Raw genomic sequence first — 18022 nt, forward strand, 5'->3', positions numbered from 1 at the left:
GCGCTCCACCCTCCGGAATACCGAATCCGAGTGAAAAATAAACGAACGCGTCGGAGGCCAGTATCCAATTCTCACGCGGGTGGCTGTCGCTGGCACGAGCGAGATTCAGCGACGGTGAATACAATTCCGCTTAAACCTTGCCCTGATATGCGCGCGGAATGTGTGCCAGGAATTAATCTTTGCTTTCGGCCGGAAACAGCCGAGCGCGGGTGAGGGCGTCGGATGCCGCGGGAAGCGAATCGAAAACAGTGACAATTGTACAGAGAACGGGGGAGTCCCGCACGCGAAACACCGAAATTCAACGGCATGCACGGCTGCATACGTTTGAATTAAACGCGAATGTAAACTGTCGTAAGTTCGCGTACGGGACCGGCTGATTCGCACAGGGAAAGTCTCTTCGCCTCCTCGCGGAAACAGGCAAGGTCCCGCGAAACGAAATGAAACGCTTCAACCGTTCCCCTCGCGTGCTTATTGGAACAAATTTGCCCTCGCAAACAGCAACACGAAATCTACGCGATCTTATTCCCTTTGCATTTGAATTTATTCTGATAAGACTTGGTACTGAGATTGTGTCTGGTTCATTCTAAACGACTCATTATTATTCCAACATATTTATTTCTAGTTTAACAATGAACGTGCATAGGTATTTCTACACGTGTTCCCTCACAACTCTACCAACTACAATCAGTAAAAATAACTATACACTTGGATGCAATTTTCTGACACCGTTTCGGAGAATTAATTTTTTTACTTGCTTCGTTGATTATGTTTGCAAAGGGTTACAGTCTATATTAGTTAAATTTAGTAGCGCAATTTTACTGAAACTATTCATTTCCAACTCTATTATTTTCATTTGTCTTTTATTCTACAGACGTTCGTGACTTTGTGCAATAAATACATATCGTTCCAGTACGAATAACCGAATCTTCCAACATAATTTAGACAGTGTAATGGTAAAGGATTATGATTATTGTTCGAATAATTGAATCTTTCGCGATGTATCGGGTCGGCCCGTCGATAAATTACAAAACACCGTGTACGCGCGGCATAATTCATCCGCGTGGAAGTCGGCGCACCTGTAGGTGACGATGTCTCACGTGCGCGGCTTGCACGGCACTTGATTACACGAGAGCGCCGCGGTCTCTCGGAGCATAATTCATCCTGATACGGAGAGCACACGCGTGTGACAAGGTTTGACGTCAAACGGGCGTCTTAGCCGTTGCCACTCCCGCGACGCGTGTTCACCGCCGCGAGATTCCGGAAATCGGTCGAAGAAAAAACAGAGCGAAAAAGAAGAGGCTAACGGGTTCCTCGAGCCTGTTGATTTACGACGAGAGACGTAGCCAGGCGGTCTGATCAAATATTATTTAGCGTTCTCGGTTCGCGGCTGTTCCCGGCGCCAGCGAGCAACGGACTGACATCGGCCATTGTAAATCAAACGCTTAAGTTTAGCGGGCAATTGATCGAGTTAAATATTTTTCCGAAAGCCTGAAGAATTTCTAAGCCCCCCCCCCGGAGACGGAGGGCCTTGTCGACCGTCGCGTCGCCGGATATCTTAAGACCTCGCCGAAAGGCACGTCCGCGGCCATTGCCGATGGCTCCTTGCGAACTGGGGATAATTGAGGAGAATCTAGCATACTCTAGTATTCGAACGCTTCGGTGATTTGAATTTTGAGAGAATCCAGGTCGAATACTCGTCCGTATCAGAGTCTAATACCAGCCTAAAAGGAGTTTAACAGGTCCACCAAACGCAAAATAAATGTCTAATACTCAGAACTGTATCCACATCGCAATAACGTTCAGCGAATCCGTTGGAATATTTATCGCGACGAAAGTCTCCTCGTCCCCGCAGACGTTCGAGTCGTATTCAGGATTCCAGCTAGGGGCAGTCGTCGGAAGGTCCCGTTAACCATGAATTGCGACTGTTTGGCCTTCCGGTGCTGTGAGCGGGGTTGCATATCCTCGAGATTCTAGTCTCCTCCGCAAAACCGAGAACAGCTCATCAATTTGCTCCACGCAATCCCCTCGCAAACACACAAATTCCCGCCGTGGAGGCTGAACCTGCGCCCGTAGAACGGTAACTCTTCCCGTTCAATCATTCATCGCTCCTACGGCGTTCGAGTCGCAACGGATTCCGCGTGGTCGATACCGCGGCCTCGTAGATTAACTCTAATGTTTCGGGGCGTGAAATTATTAATCAGTCGGACTTAAGCCGGTATTATATACGCGGTACGCGTTCCCGCCCCCCGGCGAGTCCGAGGAATCGATACCGCGACGGACGACCGCAAACGATTACCGTCCTTGCAGGGATATCTATTATCGGGGGCGCAACAAACGACGCCCTGCGATCAGGACCGTCATCCTGACGGATCGTTCCCACGAGGAAACGGCAGTCCTAAGACTTCGCGAACAACCACCCTCGAAAGATCAACCGTTTTCGACCCTTTCCCGGACCGCTGGCTGATCGATGGATGACCGGTCGACCAGCCAACGACTCCCTTCGATCCGTTAATCGTACCGAACGTTTGTGTCCCCGACTGCACTTTCGTGGAATGGCGGATTATATCATGGAGCATCTTTGGAGGAGTGTTTTTGGAGATTGGTGACCTCCTGTTAACCGAGTCAGGGTTTCTCAATCACGGTATGAATGGTAAAAGATATCAATGGACGCTAGTAATTAACAGAGATACGTTAGAATATTTTAAGAGGCAATCGCCATTATCCATGAGCCAATTTTGCTCAAAATGTAATCAAATCTTCATATGGGAATATGGGGCCTATATATAAAATTTTATTGAAATCTGTCCAGCCGTTTAGACACAATTCTGTTGACAAACGTGAGTCCAAATGTATAGTTCGGCTAGACAAAAGTGAGGTTCTTAGCGCGCATGTGTAAATCGACTCACTATCTGTAACCCACCGATGGTACATAGATCAAAATAGCCGTTCTAGTTTTGTGACTAATTAAAATTTCTGTAATCATATACTCCACTGGGTGCCTCTGTTCTTAGGTTTCATTTCTGCTTAACCGAACTATACATAGAATTTTTTTTCTCCATGGTCGAAACGTTATCAATGTTTCGAACTCATCTTCCATTCGGATACTTTTAAAATGTGTGATTCTTTAGCCATGTTTTTTTAGTTCAGAAAAATTGCTATGATCCTTGTCAGGACATGGCATATTGGACCAACAGTTAGTCGAGTTACGTAGCAAAAAAAGTTGGGAAACACTGTTTCAGGGAGGATGTTTTGCCCGCGAACCGGGAAGGTATACGAGGAGGAATCGAGACTTAGGAGAGTCGAGTGGTTTTATTGCTAAAAGTTCGAGTTTCCTAAACGGAAGTTAGCAATTGATAGCAATTAAACACTTGACAACTACGCCCGCATTAGCTCTCGAAACATGGTCAAGAGATAAATAAGTAAAGCCATGCTTTGCTTTTTCAAAACACTTGCAATTAGTACGTATGTATGTACATATCAGTAAAAAGTATTATTTTATATTAGTTTTGTAACTTACTATAATTAATGTTTCGGTGACTAAAATTATAAAGAGTAACAGACACTTGTTAAAATGCTCCTACATATTTAACCTCCTCAGGGACGATTTTTTTTTTTTGTCTATTTATTATTGACAGTAACTATAATTATAAAAGAAAAAACTAAATGTCCACATATGTGGCCAAGGACGTGAAGAGGTTAAGAAGTATTATAACGAAACATTGCAATTTTTAGACCTGGCACTAATAAAAATTCGACAAGCATAATTTATAATTATTCATTGTGAGTGATGAAACTACAAAAAAAATGTTTGAAAATACCTTTGCATGCATAGCTTCACATGCGCAGATGTAACTTTCGACAAGACACTCTGCCTTGAGAATGCCATTGTATTCAGAAAACGGTTACGTACGACTGATAATTATTTTTCAACAAGTGTATCTTCTAGTAGACTTATCGATCATGGCATTGCGCGTACCGCAGCGTTACGATGAAGACGTTTTTATTCGAGGAATAACAGATCGTCGAAACGATTAACGTGTCAATAACTCGCATGAATTCTTTCCACCCACCGTTCGAAGTTATTTCTGACCAGTCGATACTTCGTCAATGAATTCGTACAAAGCTTCCACGGTATTCTATAGAGTCGGATAAAAAAATTGGTCGGTAGCGAAACAAAGAGCACCATTAAAAGCCAACGAAGTTTAAAACACCTATCGATCGGAAATTTCATAATTTCACAATTAAACTCGGACTGAAATTCTCCGCGAACGAAAAGCGTTTCCGTTTTACTTACGAACTGCTCTTTTTCCACGCAATTTTTCAATATTCTTTCAACACTCGGGTCAGCCTCCAACGATTGTAGATTGTTTTCAAAATTATTAAATCACTTTTCGGTTCGATTGGTTCCAATGTTTCGCCTTCTCTTTTGTAATAAATTCAATAATACGTAATATAAAGTATTTCCCCCACCGATTCACGTGGTAAAAATGTTAAACAGAAGTAGCTGGATGGAAATCGCGTTAATGGAAAGTGCCGTGAATAAAATTGCCAGGAAATTTCTGTCTGGAAACGCGTTACAGTTGCCGGTCGGACGATGTCGCGTGTTCGAGCTAATTAATCGGCCGGTGAAAATGGAAAGCGGGCTCATTTATTCGAGAGATTCCCGGAAACTGCGTTTCCTTTTTTCCCCACTCCTCCTCCCTCCCTCTGTTGCACAATACGAGCTCGCCTTCGATTTTTCATTCGACGCGTCCTCGTTTCGCGGAGTGGCGGACCGATCGCACAATGCTCGCCGCGACGAACGTGTATCGTTTTAACCATTTTCACGCGATGCCTGTACGCGATCGTTACGCGCGAGAAAAAACGGCTGCTCGCGTTAAAAATCGCCGCATGCAAAGGCACGGACATTCGATTACAGGTGTTCGGTTTCAACGTAGCCGCAATTCACCGCGAACGGCTCTCGTCATCTGTTCCTCTTTATCGCCGCGATCGGACTGTTGTCCCCCGCTCGATTCCGAAACATTCGTGTCAGCCGCGCGAAGAACAATACCAGAGCCCCTGGCTACTTGCCAAATTTTCCTCCAGTCGAATTTTTCCGTTGTCGAATTCCCCGACTGCTCCGCGCTTCGCGTTTACATCGAAATTTATTTAAATGCCCGAACCATCGTCGAACTCGAATACCTGACCGTTCGTGTAATATCGGAAGAACTACCTGCTCGAATACTCTTGGAATACAACAGGCTAGACTGATTGTGAGAACACAAAAATGATTTTCCTCTATCTTAATAGCGTAGAAAATTATTTTGATCAATTGTAGAATAATTAGTACAACACTTTCTTTGCAATAAATTCTCGAATAGAGACTCGCTAAAATTCAGATTTATCTCCATCAACGCCTCGACTTGAGAAGTAATTTTTTCTCCAAAATCGAGGGCCTTGTTGACATATGGGGGACGGTCAGAGCGTTTTGCATTTTCGAAAGGCGTCGGGGAAGTTCCCGCGCCGGTTTTCATCGGGGCTTTATTTTTAATTTGCCGCGAGTGCAAACAATGCACGCCGGGAGCATGTGCTCGCGGCCGTCGGTGCCAATAGTATTGCACCGCTGACAGTCGTTCGAGCCCGTAACGCGGACGCTGCTGCGTTTCTGCTTTTTAAATATACCAAGCCGAACTCTCTCGACTTCCCAGTACCACGTCGTCGACTGACCACGGCGGACGTCTTGCAATCCGACGGGAATCTTTGCACGATCGCGCCGCGGGACGATTCGAACTCCCAACCGCGTACATCGATCGAGGATTTCGTTTCGTTCGTTCCCACCGTCCCCTTCTTCTCCGTGATCGGTCCAGCGTGTCAATCTTCTGTGGTACGTAATTTATGGCTCCGACCCGGTGTACACGCGAGCTCTCGAATTGTCATCCACCGGTTTTAACGCGTCCTTCGAGACGAACGACGCCCGGCGTCGTCACACCGTGCCAACAGAAAATTCTTATCCACGTGTAAATTGTAAATAAAGAACTGAATTTGAACAACTTTTTGCGTAATACTTGGGTGAAATTAAATATGAATTGAATTATGAATAAAGGGAAACTGGAAGTATTTATTATAAATAATGTAATCGTCTGAATCGTAAGGTTTGATTTTCAAATCGAAAGCATCGATTTATGTCCTTTTGCTTTGCAACTTCTTCGGGCTGACTCGTCATCGACCGACGACAATGGAAGAAGTCAGACTGCAGACAGACGACAGTTTGCCAGAGTCGAGTTGGTTTAACAATCAAACATCGCGATTGAACTTCCGTGCTTCGCAGCCGGTTTGCATAACCGCGCGGGCTCGACTACGAAAACATTCGCTGGCTCGAATCCACCGTGACGTTTCAGCAACTCATAAATTCCCTCGTCGAGAGCCAGAGCGGCGCGATCGGTCGTTTTGTTTCCCGAAGCACTGTTGAAGGAATAATATTTTCCTTATAACTACGGAAATATATCGATTTTCGATGAGCAGTCGAATAATTATCCATGATCGTAATACTGTTACAGACGAGGCTAAAAATACCTACGATGGGTGTTCGATATTGCAAAGGTCGTTTACCTCTTTCGCGAGGAAACGTTTGTATCTTGTTTATTGATTATAAATTTGATCTCAAGTGTAGCGCAAAAATTAACCACGCACTTTTCAGCTTGAAAATTATTTTCAACGGTATTGAATTGATTGAAACTGCATCGTGATGTTCATAGTTTTAATTTTACGTCGTAGTAAGATATAGTAGTTTCTGAAGGATCGGAGGACGCGCGAGATCGCAGACTAGTCGATGAAATCACGGTTTCTGGAAACGAAGACGATCACGGCCGCGCCGCGAGAGCGATGACGCGATCTCGCGCGGATAAAGCGGTTCATCGGCAGTCGCTTCATAAATTACTCCCTGGAAATGATCGATAATGGATCCCTTTCTCCGATTCGACGCGTTGGCCACCGGTAAAGTGGGCTCGACTACCAAGCCAGTGATTAATATCCGTCAAATTCGTCGGGCTTTCTTCCAGGGGGAAATTTCTGTCGATGGACTGCTTGGAAAGCCGAGAAATTTCCCTCGACGGTGTATTCGTCGAATATCGAATGACCAGTTTAGCTGATGGATAATTCACAGAAAGTGACAGAGCTGTTCAAATCACTCGAGAAAGTATCGATCGAAAAAGTCAATAAATCTCATATTCGCCTTGTATTACGGATCGGAAAAATGAATGTTTTTGTTTCGGTGGATCGAATAATTTATTCAAAACTTAATCGTAAATTCCATTCGTTTCGAAGTCAATCGAGGCGCGTGTAATATTTTTACGATTTAATATTAATTCGATTCGTTCTCATTTATTTTTCAATCTGTAGTCCCATTTGCTTCGTACACCAAAAGCGGCGCAAGAAACGTGTAAAAATAGAATGCCGCCAGCAAAATATACGATCTTATTGAGAAAGGTCAACCGTGTCCCATAAATCAAGCGTGTGATATTGAATAACAAATTAGTTCTATGTAGATTCCCTTGCTCCGAAGAAGAAAGACATTATTCCGTGGCCCATGACGCGCGTCTCACTCGCTTCTGGAACAACGGAGATCCCGATAACGCGAATTTTTTCACGCGGATGATCGGGTTCCCCAAAACGAGTTCTCCACGACTCGAATTTCAAACACCTTCGAGCAAAGGAAATCCGTATCGCATGCCTAACGATGTTCGATTCTTCCTCTCGATAATTGCGAAACCCCGACCATTCCATTAGCCTAATTACATGTTCACGTCAAACGGAGCCGTTACCGCCCGAATAACATTGTTAAATAAACTTGCCTCGAACTTGGATTCTAAACCAAATTCTCGTTAATTTCTGATTTCAAAATCTGATTACCTCCGGTTATTTTATTCGGGGACAAATTTTATTACTCAGAAATTATTGGCTCTTTCCGGTACACTGTGATCTGAATTACAATTGATTTAAATTAATCGAAGTAAAATTAAATGGAGTTGAAGATAATTGAATTAATTGCTGGTGGAACTCAGACGAATTCTCGGTATTAAATTGAAAACCAAATGAATTTTAATTGGTTCGGAGACTCGAGTTAAATTTAAAAATTGTACGAATTTTGAAAATGAACGGCGAATGTTTAAACGAACTTTATTTCTGTTTTTGTTTCCTAAAATTCAGAAAAATATGAACGTATTCCTTGGAACTCCATCCGCGGAATAAATTTATTTCTGGGATACGAGTTTTATAATTGACATCATAATGAGCTGTCAATAGCCGCGGCCCGTTTCAGGTAATCGATCCACGCGCTCGGTTGGGCATACAATTCTCACTCTATATTATTCGAATGAAGCCTACAAACGAAATCGGCAGGTTTCAGAACAGTTTCAATGCTATCATTTACACCTATCGAAGAGTTTTACAGAAAACTAAAATGGTCGTCAAACGCCACTACACTATACTATTCCAACGTTAAATACTTTTTACTCGACGAGCAAGATTCGATTAAATTTAAATGACTTAAAGGTTTTTTTCTTTCAAAGGGTTTGAAAACCACTGCCCCAAAGTGTTAATCGTTTCCGCGACTCGTCGAGCAAGGCTCGGCTCGTTTGTCCCAGCGCGTCGGATTTTCCAGCGACGAATGAAAATCCCTGGATGGAAATGGAATTTTTCGCAGTCAGCCGGTTAAAAGGTTCTCTGTTTTCTTTGGAAACAACCGCGAGCCGCGACTGGAAACGTTTCCCGATAAACGCGTTTCCGGTCCCGCCGATACTCGAGGCACAACGCATGCGCGAGCGCGACTTTGCTTATTGCGATGCAACTCGATCGAGCTAACGACCCAGTCGAGCGTGTCCGTTACATCAAATTAAAGGTCCGTTTTCACGTAACCTGAAATCAGACATTTTGAAGTAACACGATACGATTTTAGTGACTCGTAACATTTGAACGAATATTATTTACGTGAAATAAAATGGTGAAAAAGTATTGACACCATATAACGTCTGTTGTCAAATGTCCCGACAAAGCAACGGTTAAGTTTTTTACGGTGATAAATATGGCACTCAGTGCCGGGGCACTTAAAGTCATGGCTGTACATCACGTGAAAACGGACCTTAACGGGGACGGGTCCAGTTTCGTCCTTCTTCATCCACCGACAGCCGATGGCCTCTTCGTCCCTTCGTTTTTATCTCTTCGAAACCCCCCACCCTTACGTCTCGTTCCCTTGTCCCCGTGTCGTTTCTTTTTCGCGCGTCGTTTCTGCTCCTTTCGTTCCACTTTTTGCTCCTCGCGCCCAGCTCGCCCACGCGCCGAACCCCGGGCTGACGCAACGTTTCTAATCCCATCGAAGTTTGTTTACGAGGGAAGCTAGCTCGAATTTTACATTTATTTAGCGAATTTTTTGCTCCTAATGGCTGCCAAACTCGACAAAGTGCTCCGAGGGGGGCTTAAGGCCTTGTGTCCATCATTTTTATTTCGTTATTGTAGTTAGTTTTTTAACACGCTTTTTCGCAACGGAAATTTATCTTCTAATATTCGTGGTACAACGTAGGGCGAGTCTTCGTATAAAAATGAATCGAAAATGTTGAGTAAAATTTTATTTAACGTAAAAATTACGTAGTATAGACTCTGTCTGATTAGGCTGCTTAGTACAGAAGGCTAGGACAGATGCTTTCTGAGATTAAATTCGTTGAAGAAATTTTTCTCCGCGTGCCCCACAGATTTTCCAAAACGGGGTGGAGCAACAACTATGAGGGTCGTTTACCATTGTATGACTCAATAATATTATTAATAAAATCGATGTGAAACCGATAATTTATTTGGAAAAGACTCATTGAAATTTGGATCCAGTCTCTGCTAAAACCGAAGAATATTTGCATAGTATGCCGAAGTAAATTCTCTTCTGGCCTCTGAACCGAAATCGCGCAGTCCACCGCGGCAAACGAACCGAATCGAGTCGAGGGATATTCGTCTGGATAATTAACGCGATAATTCGCGGCTGAAGCGAGCTTTGTCCGGTTCGACGGGAAATTCGGGCATTTTGAACGGGAATGGCCGCGCGGGGGATATAACTGTTAGCCGGGGGATTAAAATTATGGAAACGTGGCTGGCGAACGCCCGTCGACCTTTCCCCGCGATTCGGGATCGATCGAACGTGTCACGGGACTCGTCGATTTCTTTCTACAGATACCTGAGGTCGACGAAGGACGCCTGGGCGACGCCGAAGTTTCGAGCGTCTGCTGGTTCGCGTGGGTCGGCCAGTCGAACGGATGCTGGTCGCACGGAGTGTTCGGGAATGAGAGGATTGGACCCGCGGAGACATTGAACTTGGATCGAGGGGATTGCAAAAGGTAACTGTTTCTTCTCCTCTTACCGTGTATTGTCAGTTAAATTAACCGGAAAAGCGTATTCCTCGGCGGGACTGTGAAATAGGACAGGGGGAAACGAAGGAGTGAAAGTGCACAAAATTTGGAACGATAAGTGTAACGTCTATATTAGGTAATTTCGTCAAGTAGAATCTTGATGTAACATAAATTTTTTGAAAGCAATTTCTAGCTTGATTTGATATTTTTCAAATGATTCTCACGTGTTCAAAAGTGAAGACTATGTGAACTATGAAGACAAACTTACTGTTCCAATCTAATATTTCTCACGACAATTTTTTGTCGTTACAAGGACACACTGATACAGGTCGTCGAGCCTAAGCTAACCTAATCTAACTAGGAACTTTCACGACTCAAGTTTGTTAGAAGGTCACACTGGTACGGGTCATCGAAACTAACCCGTGCGTAACCTGTCCACAAACTTTCGCAACTCAAGGTTGTCAAAGGTCACAAGGGTACACGTCATTGAACTCAACTTGACTTGATCGCAAATTATCGTAGCTCGGGGTCTTGATCGTGAACTTCTTCAGGTCAAGGTCGTTAGAAGGTCGCGCCCAGATGCAGGTCGTCGATTTTAACACGAATTCAATCCGATCCAATCGCAAACTTTCACGGTCCAAGGTCGTTGGATGGCCACGCGGATGTAGGTCGTCGAACTCGTTCGAACATGATCGAAATTGGAAACGAACGATCGCGGGGTGTTCTGTTATAATTTCCGTCGCTGCTCCCCCAGCGTTGGCGGAATTAAACCGTGGAAGCCATTTAAATTCGGGACGGTCGATTTTCACGGGCGAAACGCTGATCGGTTTCCAGGACAGGATTCTTCCGCGTGCAGCCAGCTATTTCCGAGCGCGCATTACGCGCGTACACGCGTGCACGCCCGCCTCTTCGGAACGAAACGAACGAACCTACGGATCTCATTATACTCGCAGATTCGTTCGATTGGTAGATACGAATTCCGGGTAGGAAACGCTCGGATATTAACCATTAGCATCGAGAACGCGATCAGCCGTACCGATTCGAGTTAGCGATTATTCGCGTCGCGTGATTTTCTATTGTGAACGCTAAAATCCCGCTGAAAATGCGACGTCGCGTCCCGAAGACTCCGAACCTGGTTTTCGCACCCCCTCTCATCGAGAACCGTATTATTTTCGCTCTTTTCTAGCGTCCTTTATGTTTGGATTGACTCCACAAACCTTTACAACCGGTGTCGGTTAGTTTTGCATTAAACGTGGCCTTGGACGTCGTGGCTAAAAGTGTTTTAATAACGTGAAATGCATTTTCTTCGGATACAGCGACAGTCGCTTTCAAGTGACGCGGTTGTAACGCGGGGTGAATACTTGGAGATCGTCATATTGAGAATATGGGCTACTATTAGTGGATGAGATGTGTATTAGTAAGCAGTAATTTTGAATGATTAGGTTCGAAAGCGTGGCGAGATTCCAGTCTCGTTGCTTTTAAAGGCGTCGAACAAGATCAAGGAGGTGCTCTGATCTTCGGTGCCAAAAATCTTGTAAACGAAACCTCTCTGAAACTATCTTCTGAGTCATAAATACTCATCAACACGTGACGAAGATTTCTGTTACTCGGATTTCTAAAATTGTCACTCGAATATACACGTTAGAATAAACATAAAACGAGACACGCCCGGAGGCCACGACGGTACCGGAAGGGGATGAAAAGTTTTCGAAACGAAATTTTGGAATCATTTTTCTCAAAATCGTTCTGACCAGAGAGCAACGCACAAAATTGAATGCAGCCTCGAACGATGCGAGTTCAAGATCGTCGCCAAACGGGCCGGCGGGTCTGCGTTCCGAGTGTAAAAATAGTTATCGATATAGTATGCTCGAGAAATAGACTGTCGAGTTTGAAACTCCTGTCCTTCGCGCGTCACTTGTTTACCGCTCCGCGGAGGCGCGTTCTATCTATTGGAAAACAGGTTTGCGTGGAAACGAACTTCCCGTCAACGGCGCGAAACCCGTCCTGGTCCCGGGAGACGAATCGACTCGTTTGTTTCGACGAACCGCGGTAACATTCGCGTTTCAAATGGAATCGAGACCACTCGTCCAATTTTTCTGCACTCGAACGTCAGAATCCTTCATCGATCCCAATATTTGACTATTATTCGAACACCCTTCGAATCGTCTTCGAATACTCGAGTATTCTATCATGTTTAGAAAAAAGTTTTTACCGAAGAGGTCATCGATTAAATAAATTTTACTTACAGGCAGATAAATTAAGTTTGAATTATTCAGAAATTCTCGAACCAAAGACATCAATTCCCATCGCTACGTACCAGTTACTATTGCTCGTACGACGACGTTAAACTCACTTGATTCTATATTTAGAGTCCCTGTATTTAGTTATCGCGTGCAATGTCGCCAGCATGTACCGTATAGTATCAATTATGAGACCGAGGAGGGGGCAGAACATGTGGGATCTGCGGAACACGTGGAACGACTGAACTGACTGGCAAGTATATTGATTTGCAAACTCGAGAAGAAAACAGCGTGGAAACCTCGGGAAATAAACGTTGAATTTTGCTCCCGTTGTTCCAACCACCGGATAGAATCTTTCATTTTAATAATTCATTTTTAATTTTAAAACGCTCGGGCGCGAGAAACTGCAATTATCGTTGGACTACGAGTTGCACTTTTTTCTACAACATGCCGCGCTTAAAATTCCTTCCCCGCGGAGCCTATAAAACGAGCCACCCGGGCAGAAATTTTACGGTACGACAAATATTAATAAAAAAAATTCTTATAACGCGACCCAACCAGATTTCATCTTCAGAGAACGCAGCCCCCCTAATATCCATACTTTTCGAAGCAGCCTGTTTTTTCGCCAACTTCCAGACGCGCAAAAGAACGATGGCTCGGCTCCCCCCTCAGACACCGAAAGTTTTCGCAATAATCGTCTATAAAATGGTGGGCAACGAGCATCAGACGCCATCAAAAAGTCCTTAACGCGCGGCTGGAAGGAACGATGTTACACCCGCGTGCCTTTCGACTGCCGCTTCTTTGTTTCGTCTTTTCTTCGCGTTTCCTTCTTTTTTTGCGGGAGACCAAGACACCCGGTTCCATCGACGGCCTATGGCGCCAGACTGGATTCCCTTATAACATTCCTGCACCGCGGCCACGCGTTTTCGATTGCAAGTTAAATCGAAATATAGGCAAAATTTCATTTAATCGACCGACGAAGGATAAAAACACTGTAACGATTTCTTCCGTCGAACTGTTATGCATTCTATCTTCACGAAAGTTTCAAGAATATATTGATGGTGTTCTCCCGTTAAGAATGAGTACAAACACGACCCCATTCGGATTAATTTTGATTATACGCTCCTCGAGCCAAAAAAAAAGTTAAAATATATGTGGAAATTTATGCAATTAAAAATTGTCTGATCGTGGCCGTGTTTGGACTCATTTCTATCGGGGAGACACCACCAATACATTCTTAATGCCTTAATAACTTTGCTACTAATCAATCTCCAAAGTTACAAAAGCTATTATGGACAGTCTCCCTTTTAACATTTTAAGCTAAAAGACCTCCTCGTGTTACTTCGAGAATTACTTCTTGCGTATCAAAATCTTCCTCGAATCCCAGGCATCTCTTCGTTTTTCCTTGAAGATTTGAAGGGAAGTTCTATCAGATTTTCCGTGCTTCTTTCTCTGCGCCCTTAACGATTAATCGTTTTAGTAGATCGTCGGTGTTGCTGGGCGTCTATGGGCAGTTTCATAGTTAGTTGATTCTTGTATTGTTCCGCGCTTTTTACCCTCGAAAGCCGAGTTCTGCATCGACGTCGGGTCGTTTTACTTAGTCCTTTAATTAGAGCGCTGCTTGTTTCTTGTCCGTGGAAAAGAGGGCTGCGTCAACTTTCGCGCAAAGAGCTTTGACGCCTGGGCTTGTTTATTAAAACAGGGAAGCACACTTTGCCGTCGTCTACGAGTTACAGAGTTGACGGATCGGAACAACACCGACGATTTTAGCGAGCCGTACGAAACGGTGTCGAAAACTCTTTTCGCGCGACGTCTCGCGTTAACATTTTAGCAACTTTGCAGAGAAAGTCGTCGAAATGGAGGATCATCCGCCCAGACGAGTTTCTAGCTCGTTATATCCAGAGCTTTTCAAAGCTCCGGTGTACACAATATTTCTTTCTGTCCTGATATCCCAGGTAGTTCATTACGAGTGCCTGAAGGATGTCTTCCAACTATTCTACGCAGTGTCTTTCTGCTCGTGGCCATTTCATTCCCTTCTAAATCGTTACAATATTCGTGTAGATTCAGTAGAAGTGTGACATCGAATAAAAAACATTGTAAAAGATTTGGAAGCCTGTTTCTTCTCGGGAACATCGACAGTTTGCCACTAGCCATCGGGTTCTAATTCAAATTGAACGGTCTCGTGAAATAAAGTAACAAAGACCGATCGACGAGTGGCGCTTGCAGGCAAATATTTGCGCTTGTAACGGGATATCGAAATCGCTGGTCGGGCGTACGTGCCGCGACTCGCGATTCTCCGCAGACCACGGTGGAAAAACGAAGGAAATTACAGCGACTGTTAACTTCTTCCTCCGCCCGAGCCAGCCATTATTCACGCTCGACGATTTTCGGTGGGTCGAAATGCACGCCTCGAACTGGAGCATCGATTAGAGGGAACGATAATGCGTCCTTTCTCGTGCACTGGGTAAATGAGCTGTGGCGTATAAAAAGATATTCGAAAAATACGTAAAACGATCGCTGAAACCCGCGGCGGAATATTCAGAGAGTCAAAAATAAAAATGGAAAATTCCTTATGGCGGGAAGAGCGATAACAACATAGGGGGTGAGGGGAGGAATTTATACTTCGACGTTTTATGCTCGCGATGGAAATCTGTTGGAAGTTTTTATTCGAAACACTTTCTTTTTACGCGTTTAGTATATCTCGATATTAAAAAGATCATGATAGAATGACAGATTCGGTATTGTGGAATTAATATCTCAGTGACAGAAGGTCGAACTCGGGAGAAAATGTCTTATTGGAAAAAAGAGAACGTTACTAGGTCAAAGGGGATGGAAAATTTTTTTCCCCGGGGTAATTCTGTTTCGTTAACCGGTCTCGTCGAGTAATTTTTCTTTATTTTGGTCGACTGCCAAGAATCTTTTCTTTAAATAGGTCGATGTTTGAAACAAACCACCGACTTCTTACCGGCCACCGTTTTCTTTTATTTCCTTCGGGTTTCTTTGTATACGTGTTTTCTGCCCCAAATAAACGACGATAATGCGCGTGAAATTTGAAACAGAGGTGTACTTAAATTTCACCAAATATAGATAGATGGATTTGCAATGAGATAATTGTTTACATTACTGGACAAATAGATTCCCACCCCGTAATCGCATTATTTCATTTATTTGACATTATATTCGTTAATTAGGTGCGTTTGTTTCCGTTATTCAACAGTCCATAGTGCAGTTCACCCAATAATGAAATTATCGATGGCGGTATATTGTTTGGATTTCGCGTTATTTATCGGCTGAAAAAACCGGTTTTGTATTAACGTTTGCACAGCCGTGCAACAAAAGTTGATTCGAGGGATTCTAGTAATTTTTCGAAACGTTCGAGAACAGAATAATTCGACGCGAGCCTGGCACGGTCGCGGTAAATCTATGCGAGATAATGATTAGGCCAGCGAAGCGCGACGAGCCACTTTGCTCGCCGTCTTTCGGAACCCGCGCTAACTTTGGCCCGGCAGAAACTTTTTAATTAATCCTACGGTCAGTTGGCTAACTCGGGCCCCGGGATACGGTCAGGAGGGAATTTTACGCCGCGATCACGCGTGATATGTGCTCGCTAGTTTCACACGGTCATCGACATTCACTAGGAGCGGAACCGAATTAAGGTTTTTCCAAGCCTCGAGCTGACGAAACACTGGAGGTCCACTCGATAAAGAATTTTTTTAAACGAGATAGCGTTATCTCTATAATTTTCAAATTTCGAAGTCTCCAAGAAGAATAAACAGCAAATAGCAATTTTTAATTCTTTCTCGAGGCAACCTCTTCCAATAATGTTCTCAACGACTCTAAAATTTAAGTTGGAATAAAGTTTGCTCGGCTCTGTGCGGAATGCAAAAGTTTGTCAAATGATCGCCGCGGACTAAGCGAGCCATGGTCGCGAAAGTATGCGAAACGCGACGCTGGGAAAAGACGATCGAGCCGTTCGAGCGCTTATCTCACATGTCGAAGCAATCGGCATGCAAAGAGCACGCAAAGAGCACGACTTTGCAAACACGAAGGTGTGTTTTCTGTTTATTGTTTTAACGTTGATACAACGTGCTCGTTTCTGACAGTATTGTCAGGCACGGCGATTGATTCGCGAAACGCGCAGCTGCGTACATAGGCGCGCCGGTGTTTGCGTTCTGGTAACGGTGTGAATTTTCTGTTGTTCTTGACTTCTAACATTCGTGTTCGGGAGCGTAAACGATAAACAGTTCGTTACCTAACCGGAAGTACACTCGGTTTGAAATAATAGCCGCGAGGAATGACGAACGCAGTTTTTTGGAATCGTCGTTCGCCCGACCGTCGACCAGAAACTCAAACACACGAACCGTTCGACCTATCAATTTTTAATTCAACGCGTAAAGTGATTTATCCAACAGAAAAAAAGAGATAAAATTCTACGGCTGAGAAAAGACGGGTTTGTAACGATCGCTGAAACTTTTGGAAACCGCAAGAAAATGGTAAATTAATCCCCAAACTGTTCGGTTGGAAAGCTCGGAGGGGTTCAAGAATTATCCGCGACAGTTTCTCGGTTCTCCTCCTCGGATAAAGACGTTTAATTGCGCAAACGAGAATGGACTTGAGTTAAATGAAAGTTTTAGACGTCAACGGTCTTAGAATACCATTAAGAAGTTTAATTAAGTCGAGTCGAAACGAATTCCCGTCGCGAAATAGCTACGTGGCGTCTATTTTACGCAACGGACCATCCAGTTTCGTCTCGTATCTGGCCAGATTTTTAGTTCGACCCACTCGCGGGAAGATACCAGAGTCGACTTCCTTCGTTATCTTTAAAACTAACCGTAGCGCGTTCTGAAACGTTCCCGTACCTCGGGAATTCGTGCGTGTGACCCCCGGGAATCTGTGCGCGCGGACCCCGGATCCTCCGCAGTCGGGTCGAGCGAATCTCTTCGACCATTACCGGTGCTAACCGATATCCTGACATTAAAGAATAAGTTCAAACACCGAACTTTCCACCGGGACGACGGAACTTTCGAATTTTTCACCTCGGGCTCGATCGTTTCGCCGGGCCAATTAATTACGATTACAGAACTTGTTACTGCTAACGGGCACCGAGTCTTCGACCGTTTCATAAAGCGCACAGTTACCCTCTCTCGCGTTCGACGATCCATCAACGAGTCAGAAAGCTGCGAAATTGATGGTCGAGGCGCACTGGAGGCGTTCCAGGACTCCTTTTTCCCCATTCGCGGTCCTCCGGCGAAAATTTATTTCCACGTCGATCGATTCACCTGCCTAAATGCAAATCGCGGATTCATCTATTAGGATGTCCCGGGAAATATTCCGCAATTTTGGGTTTCCCAAAATAAGATACACGTATCTGTACAACTAATACTGATATTGATATGTTGCATTATCTTGCATGTTCAT

The 18022-nt window shown here is 44.3% G+C and overlaps 1 protein-coding gene across 1 annotated transcript in view; it reads left to right on the plus strand.

The window, feature by feature from the left end:
- The first annotated feature begins 5696 nt into the window (after window positions 1-5696).
- LOC122405540 (sodium-coupled monocarboxylate transporter 1) overlaps window positions 5697-18022 on the plus strand; it is a 51654-nt gene continuing 39328 nt past the window's right edge. Inside the window, exons 1-2 of the mRNA XM_043410396.1 lie at window positions 5697-5863; window positions 10189-10352. The gene's annotated coding sequence lies outside the window, so the exon portion shown is untranslated. The remainder of the gene's footprint in view (window positions 5864-10188; window positions 10353-18022) is intronic.

This window comes from Colletes gigas, unplaced genomic scaffold, assembly GCF_013123115.1.
Source record: "Colletes gigas isolate AHSC1104 unplaced genomic scaffold, ASM1312311v1 Colletes_gigas_Sc00004, whole genome shotgun sequence".
Taxonomy (NCBI): Eukaryota; Metazoa; Arthropoda; class Insecta; order Hymenoptera; family Colletidae; genus Colletes; species Colletes gigas.